At 44.2% G+C, this 8,848-nt stretch overlaps 1 protein-coding gene across 5 annotated transcripts in view; it reads right to left on the bottom strand.

Moving 5' to 3' along the window:
* Positions 1 to 8,848, bottom strand: part of Mtus2 (microtubule associated scaffold protein 2) — a 388,646-nt gene that overhangs the window by 38,136 nt on the left and 341,662 nt on the right. The gene's annotated exons all lie outside the window — the stretch shown is intronic.

Genomic DNA, 8,848 nt, shown 5'->3' with positions numbered 1-8,848 from the left:
ACTTGTTCTAACTGTAACCCATAATGGCCACTTGACCATTATCTTGTACCAATTGGTACTATCTTGTACGAATCTAGTACTTTGGAGAGGGGCCATTTCAGTAGTTGCCTTGTAAAAAGAGACTAGTAAGAAAAGTACTATGTTAAAAGACAATTTGGAAAAGTCGCAGCCATTACTTTGCCAACACAGCCAGCGAACTCAAATCTTGAGTGCATCTCATCAGTCAAGGGATAGCACAAGAAAGGCGCCTGTCAACAGAGACTCAGACAGCACTGAGCAGCGAACAAACGAACTGTCAAAAGCTACTCACTCCAACTTCAGACCCAAAGCCAGTGCTTTCTTTCCTTGGCTTCCCACTGTAGGGAGCGCCTGATGGATACAATACCTCCCCATGGTGGGATCCCCCAAATCACAGCATACAGCCCTGGACCTTCCAGCTGGCTGGCAGGAAGGAGATGGACCCCGGAAGGAAAATGGCCAAGCTCTCAAACATTCTAGATAGAATTTATTTGCTATTTAATAAAGGTTTCTGGTGCTAAGTTCTACCAAACACTTTCTATTAGCCACACATAGAATAATTGCCTCCTTTCCCCATGCCTTCAAACACAGCGATCCCTCTGTATCTGTAGGAGCAGATTGCAAGAACCCTCCAAACCAAGATACCCGAATCTATGTATATTCAAGTCCTTTATATAAAACAGTGCCATGTGCAGAGATCCCATTCTGATTTTCCTAGAGCAGTGGTTTTCAACGTTTCTAATGCTGTGACCCTTTAATACAGTTCCTCATGTGGCAACTCCCCAACCATAAACTTATTCTTGTTGCTACTTCATAACTATAACTTGCTACTGTACAAAACTTAATGTAAATATCTAATATGCAGTATATCTGAAGGGGTCTCGACCCACAGGTTGAAAACCAATAACCTAGACTTTGCAACCATCTCTCCTTCTGTATAATTTTGAACATGGTATAAATTCACTGTGAATAGTTGCTACTCTGTACTATTCATGGAACAATCATAACAAAACCAAAATGCTGTGTGTTTTTAGTATTGATTTTGGATGCATGGTTGATTGACTGAGATCGAATATCTGATCAATTACTACATGGCTGTAGATTCTGAGGCTCACCAGTACTGTTAATGAGCCCCGGACTTTCTTCTATTTATGGGGAGGCAATAGGGGCTCTGATGAAGGGACAAGCTGCCTTAGAAATTGACAACCCAGGTGTTTCAACCCAGGGTCCAATCATCATCAAATACCACACACACCAAGGTTCTCCCCACCTCTCCCCACATAGGTGTGACCTCAAGAGCCAAGTCAGACATGGGTTGGATCTAGCACTCTTGGTCATATAACCTCTCACATCTGACTGGAGGAAAGGCAGCCAGCTGCTACTGGATCTGGCTCTGTGGCAAATTCTCTCTCTAGCTGTAGCCCCTAACCCCCACCTTCATCCTGACAGCTTACACTACCGGTGTTTGCCCTTGAAACTGACTTGTGGGTTGCATGTTGGGACATTTCCAGTGTTTGATGTCTCTTCAGCTCATCCTTCTGGGCTTGCAACTCCAGATAGGGTAGCTGTTTGCTTCTCCCCTGTCACTTCTAGACCTTTCTGATGTCCCTGGACACATTCCTGCTGAAGATGTTGGCTCTGCTTAGCCTCAGCTTGCCAAGGCCAACCTGGCTGTCCTGCCTGTTCTGGTAAGATCCTTTCTTCCTTAAGTGTTGATTTTGAAATGACATCAACCCTTCTGACTTATGCACCAAGAGAGCTATTGTGTGTTTCTTGAAAGCCAAGCCAGAATGACATCATGACAGCTGCGGTGGGCAGCGTCAATTGTGGTGACCTTAGGACCAGTGTTGTCTAGGTGAACACCAAGGACCACTTCAATTTGGTGAGCCTGCCCCCCACCCATTGTGGAACCACAGAGGCCAGCAGAAGTCTTGATCTCGAGAGGCCCTTAGGCTCTGGGAGTCCTTCTGCAATGATTTCAAATCACTTTTCACACCATTCCCTGGATGATGGCAAGCTGGGAGGACTGGGATAGGAGGGGAATCAGACCAGCACATTCCTAAACGGGGAATGTGTGGAAAATTCCTCACTGGTGCCAAGCAAGTGAACGCCTGTGTTCACTCAAGAGGGTTAAATATAGAAGCATCAACCATCTACACTGTCCTGGTGACAGAGTCCAGGCACCTCAGAGACCACGAAGGCAATTCCTCTCTGGTGACTGTTTAGTCTAAGATAGGCTTCCCTTCAGATGGAAACTTATGGAGCAGTCAGCTCTCCCCAAGTCATTGTTCACAGCCTCTTAGCTCCATCTTCCATTTGATTATGTACCTCTCCTTAACAGTCCTGGCTTTCCTGTTATTTCAGTGTGGTATATAATCTTAAATGTGGAACCCAAGATGGTCAGGGACCAGGAAACACCCAATTTACCCTTCTTCTCCAGTCCTGAACACAGGTGCCATAGAAGGTCTACGCTCCTGGAGCTGACAGTCTTTTTGATGCCTTGGCTTCCCATGTGTACTGGCTGGCTTTGTGTATCAACTTGACAAAAGCTGGAGTTATCACAAAGAAAAGAACCTCCCTTGAGGAAATGCCTCCATGAGATCCAGCTGTGGGGCATTTTCTCAATTAGTGATTAATCGGGGAGGCCCCTTGTGGGTGGTGCCATGCCTGGGCTGGTAGTCTTGGGTTCTATAAGAAAGCAAGCTGAGCAAGCCAGGGGAAGCAAGCCAGTAAGTGACATCCGTCCATGGCCTCTGCATCAGCTCCTGCTTCCTGACCTGCTTGAGTTCCAGTCCTGACTTCCTTTGGTGATGAACAGCAATGTGGAAGTGTAAGCTGAATAAACCCTTTCCTCCCCAACTTGCTTCTCAGTCATGATGTTTTCAGCAGGAATAGAAACCCTGGAATAAGACACCATGTCACAGACTCCTGAGAATCTGGTCATCCCTCGTTCCTAGCTAGATACACCTGGCAGAGCACAGAAGCCACTTATTCCTGCAACACCAAGCAACTGGACGAGTGGCCACGCCTCGAGCCAGTCTGCCACACTCTGTTACCTTCACCTGTTTAGTCTGGTGTTATCTGTTCAGATGGCTGACACTACCTCATGGACCTGTGGGTAATAGGAAGTGAAAAAGTCTCTCCTAGTTAACATCACATGTGTGACTCCACACTTGGGCATTGGCCATCCACGACCCTTCTTGAATGAGCAACTAATGGATGGCTTCCCCTCCAGTGAATCTAGAAATAGAAAGTTTCACTACCAGACACTGAGTGGCCTACTGTGTGCCAGGCAAATGGCATTTTGACCTCCAAGAAACCAGTATCTCAGAGTACACCGATGCACCAGCAATTATAAAAGAGTGTGAGATAGCCCAGGAGGTCAGGATGTCTTGGAGATTAAAACTGAGGCCAGAGGAGAAACAAAAAGGGTCTGTGAAAGGGAACATCTTAGGCAGAGGCCAAGAGGAACAGTGATACAAAATGGCACTGGGGGCTTCTGGGAATCTTTGTCACCCTACCAAATGAACCCATAGCCTTTTTTCTTTGTAACTTCTGATCTTGTTCTGTGATACCCACTGGAAAAATTCTCATTCATCTATAAGAGGTACCAAGGACAGATGATAAAATTCACTGTAGTCTGAGCATGCTACTAAGCTTGGTGTGTGTCTGTGTATGTGTGTGTGTGTGTGTGTGTGTGCGCGCACACGCATCTGTCTGTTTATGTATGCCCAAGGACTTCTAATAATCTTTGCTATATTTTTAAAAATGAAGTATCTATATCATATTTACTTATGCGTACGTGTGTGTAGACGTATGTGAATGCAGAGGCCTGAGGATGCCAGAAGCATCAGATGCCCTGGAGCTAGAATCACTGGCAGTTGTGGGCCACCTGAAGTTGTTGCTAGGAAGTAAACCTAGGTCTTCTGCAAGAAGAGCCTAGAGCTTTTAACTGCTGAGCCATTTCTGCAGCCTTTCTTCAATAGCTGTAGCCTGGTCTGTGTAAGTGCTAATCACAGGCACCAACCATATGACGTGGGCTGTGATGTTCCCAAGGAACTAAGTAAGAAATAGGACAACTCAGGAGCAGTGGCACATACCTGTAATCCCAGGATTTGGGAGGCAGAGGCAGATGTTGCAGGTTCCAGCCCAGCTTGAGTTATACAGTAGGACCCTGCCTCAGAGAACAAAGAGGGGAGGGGTCTTTCTTGTATTCTGGTATTTGAGGAAATAACTAGGTCCTTTCTACTGTGGATTAAATTTTACACATGGCACACTTATATACTAAGCTGCAAAGAAGTTGGGAGCTCTCCCCTGAAACAGTGCTGCCTCTTACCCATAAGTCTGGCTTAACTTGGTTAACATGTGTCATACTGAGGAGAGAGATATTTTCCTCAGCATCTTAGGTAAGCCAGTCACAGAACACACATATCTTTGCAGTACTTTCCTCGGCTTTCTGTGTACAGACCATCATTTTCAGTGTGAATATTAAAAAGTATGGCCAATTTATAACAGAGCTCTGGGAGGGGATCCCTAGAGATATGGGAAAACCTTTAGTTTTCTTTCTGCTACTGCTTCAAGATAATGCTGACACAATGTTTGGGATAATCAATAAGTCTTATTTCTTTCTCAACTAATTAACACAAAGCTACTGTGTGTTTGTATAATGGCCCACTTTTCTACTATGAAATGAAATTTAATAACAACAACAAAGCCCCATTCAACACAAAGTACTGCTAATATTTAATACTTATCCATATACTCGCATGTCTAATTGTGTCAACAATGTAGCCAAACCCTGTATTAAAAGAGACCAGAGTGACTGAACTTAAAAGGTCTGTCCAGTCTTTGTCCCTGTGCATGCTGGGAGAATCACTAGTTAAAAGAAACATCTCCTTTACCCCAGAGACGATGGCTAATGAGGGAGCATCATCCTAGCAGGAAGATAACAAGGTATCCACATCTGGATAGCTAACAAGCAACTGGAAACAGAGATGGATGAGGCCAAGGAACAGGAAATGCTAATCGAACACGCAAGGCGGGAACATCCTAGAGTGCAAGCAGCAGAAAGAGGAGAAGCCACCGGTGTAGGGAGTTTTTAATACATCTGTGTTGTACTTAAGACACTTTTTGGCTCTTTGTGGATTCTCCCTTCCTTTAGTCTACCTTCCCAAAAGTATGAGCAGTACAGTGAGATTGCATGTCTGCTAAAAACAAGCAAGTAAGCAAACAAGCAAACAACAAAACTGAAAACAACCTTCCCCCAAATAAAATGAAATCCAAAGCCAAAACCAACCAACAACAACAACAACAACACAACAACAGCAGCAACAAATCTCTGGCAAATGGACACTCTTCCATGAATACAAGTTAAGAACACACAAACCTGGCTTCCAGGCTGGAGGGTTCTCTGTGTTGCATTTTCCAGGGTTTACTGTAAATGAGAACTATCCTCTGTGCTTCCTCACATCAAAGCAAAAGCACTTTCCTCGTGAACTCTTTGCTTGTAGCTCCATCCCCACTCCATGTCAGTTTAACAAACCCCACCCCATCCTCCTATGAGCCTCCTCCCAACTTGTTTCCCATTCCCAGTGGCCAGAACCTTCATTTAATTATCCTCTAGTCTGTAACTAGTGTTTGATTGCTCTGTGTGTGTCATGGATGTCTATACGACTTGTAATTTCTTGGGGAAATGTGGATGCATAAGGGAATTAGAAACTGGTGAAAAGCTGGTTGGGCTTCTAAATCATTCTTTGATAGTCTGCAGCAACAAAGCATGGAGGACAGCAGTGATACATATGGCTAATTGGCTAGCTTGAGGTGAGCGGGAAGACAACAGGCATGGATAGCTTTTAAAAACTTGTTTATTTTTATTTTATACACACGAGTGTGTATTTGACTGTATGTATGTATGTATGTATGTATGCATGTATGTATATATGTATGTATGTTCAGTATCTACATGCAGTGCTAGAGGAGGCCAGAAGAGGGCATTGGATTTCCTGGAACTACAGTTACAGATGGTTGTGTGTCACCCTGTGGGTGCTGGGAATTGAACCCAGGTCCTCTGCAGAGCAGCCAGTGCTCTAACCACTGGGCCACCTCTCCAGCCCCAACACAATTTTTAAAAACCATTTTCTCTCTTAGTAGTTTTCTTTTTCTTTTGTTTTCTGGGACGATTGTACAGTTTTTCCTGGTCCACCATGGTAGAGAGAGATTTCCAGGTGCCGCTTTCCTCCCCTTATAGGAAGATTGTACAGTTTCTCCTGGTGCATCACCATAGAGAGCCATTTCCAGGTGCTGCTTTTCTACCCTCCTTTTGGAAATGATTTATAAAGTCACCTTCAGATCTCACCATTTTTAAAAGAACATCTTAGCTACTGTGTAATCAAACTGAAAAAAAAAAAACAAAACGTATTTCTTAAGTTCAAATGTCCTCTCTCGTAGTGAAGTGATTTAGTAGGGAAGGTTTGGAGAGATAACGAGCTGGACTAGAAAAACGACCAGGAAAACTTTCTGGTGACTTTTACTTCACTCTTAACACTTTTTAAACTGTGTAGATGCTGGACGATGAGGACTAACAGAGGGCGGGGCTTACTGTGTGAGGATCCTCAGAGGGAGGGGCTTAGTGTGGGAGGATCCTCAGAGGGAGGGGCTTGGTGTGGGAGGATCCAGAGGGCGGGGTTTACTGAGACTCACAGGCAGCCATGCTCAAAGCATGAGGCAGAATGAAGTCCTATACGGAGTTTCCTAGTCACAGTGCCTGCACAACAGCTATGGAGTGAAGGAAGGACTTGGGCACACTTCTTGTGAAGTGATCCTGAAGAGCAAGCCACAGCTCCCACTCCTTTAAAAGGCACCTAAATATACAGCCATTAAACCCTATGCTGGAAAACTATTCTGAAACATGGCAAAGAAAAAATTTCAAGAAAAAACGGTGTGCGAGTAATGAGAAGGTCTATTAACATTTTACATATTTATCACAGAAAACTGAAGTACTAAATTTGAGTTTTCAAAACTAAAACAAACGACAGATCCTCAAACATCACACTTCTAAAGAGATGAATAACAAATTATTTTCCAAAATCCTTAAATGCAATAGTAATGATCTAACAGAAAACAAGGGCAGACTCACTGTAAGATCTCTTATTCACAAACATAAAAGTTGATTTCTCTCTCTCTCTCTCTCTCTCTCTCTCTCTCTCTCTCTCTCGCTCGCTCGCTCTCGGGTCTCACTATGTAGTTCAGGCCAACCTGGAACTGGCTTGGTAGACCAGGCTAACCATGAAACCACAGAGATCTGTCTGCTGGGTGCTGGGATTAAAGGTGTATATGATGACACCTGGACATTTTCTATTCTAAAAGATTAAAAGATTCTCTCTCTCCTTCTCTCTCTCTTTCTTTCTTCCTCTCTTCTCCCTCTTTCTATCTTTATACACACACACATACACACACACATGTACACACATACACACACACACACACACACATACTAGAGATAAGGTCTTCTTATGCTGCCCTCGTGGCTTTGAATTCTCATCCTACTCACTTTACCCACCTCGCCTGAGGAGCTGAGATTACAGGCTCCATCTCTTTGCCTGGCTTTATTCCTGGAACTTGTGGACCTGAGTTTAGGAGTCCAGCTTTACAATATTACCGTGCATGTGACTTCTCTTTCCCTTTAGCAAACTATTGTTATAAAGCTCTCTTTGACTCCCCTGTGCAGCCACATCTCTTGGAAAGGAGTGGCTTTAATGATGAATGTATAGATGCTTTCTGTGTGTTAGTTTCTTGAAAACACACACACACACACACACACACACACACACACACACACAACTTAAGTTCTGACTCCAGCCAACAAAAGTCAAATTCCCTGAAATGCCTGCCCAGAACAAAAGTCCGAAGTGAGCTTCAAGAGACAGTTTAGTTTTCTGAGATGATGTGTGAGCCCACAGGAGGTCAGGGTTCATGAGCAGAACCGACAGAGATGACCCCCAGGGACTGCCCTGTAATGAGTTTTAAATTAAACCATATATTTCCCCTTCACCTGGTCACATACAAAACCCCTGGCTATTTCCTAGTTGATGCCACATGGGTAAAAAGAAGACAATTTCAGGCTTCCCATGCCTCATGAGATTCCATTTCATGCCTTTTTGATGAAATCTATATCACAGAGAATAGTTCTTGATAGTAGTTATCTAAGGATGGAATTAAAAACATCATACCCTTCGGGAAGCGGCCAGATCAGCATGGGCAGCAAAGCCAGGCTTTGTGTTGAATCACTCACTATACAGTGCTTTCTCTAAGTCAACTTTGGTTCTCTGGCTGTGAACCTTCTTTCTAGTGAACACTCAGACTCCCTGGCTCATCAGGTGTTGGCCCCCATGTCACCCTTTTTTGTGATAGGAATGTCACAGAACAAACTAGACCCCTGTGCCTTCTTCTCTCATATGGGCAACCTTGAGAGATGTTCTTTATATCCAGAGTGATAAACTTTCAAAGTTCTAGTTTGGCTTAGCGAAAACATTGTGCCTAGCTGACCCATATCCCTCCCACACCAGAACATTTTAGGTTTTCCAGGTATAGAAAATGCACTAAGAACCTTCCCAGGATTCCCCTGACAGTTTGAATTTCAAGACCTTCCTACTATGTCTGCAAAATGCAACAGTTTTATCTGAGCCTGCAGGAACATAACATTATGTAAGGCTCTGCAGAGCCCGGGAGAATAAACGCTTTTCTGTAAGCACCACTCACGATCCAGCACCCTGGAAGGAGAACCCGGAGCTTCCTGCTCACCAACAAAGCACACAGGCATGCGAGAGAGGCG

The sequence above is a fragment of the Mastomys coucha genome, unplaced genomic scaffold, assembly GCF_008632895.1.
Source record: "Mastomys coucha isolate ucsf_1 unplaced genomic scaffold, UCSF_Mcou_1 pScaffold22, whole genome shotgun sequence".
NCBI classification, from domain to species: domain Eukaryota; kingdom Metazoa; phylum Chordata; class Mammalia; order Rodentia; family Muridae; genus Mastomys; species Mastomys coucha.
This window is presented reverse-complemented; position numbering and strand designations above follow the sequence as displayed.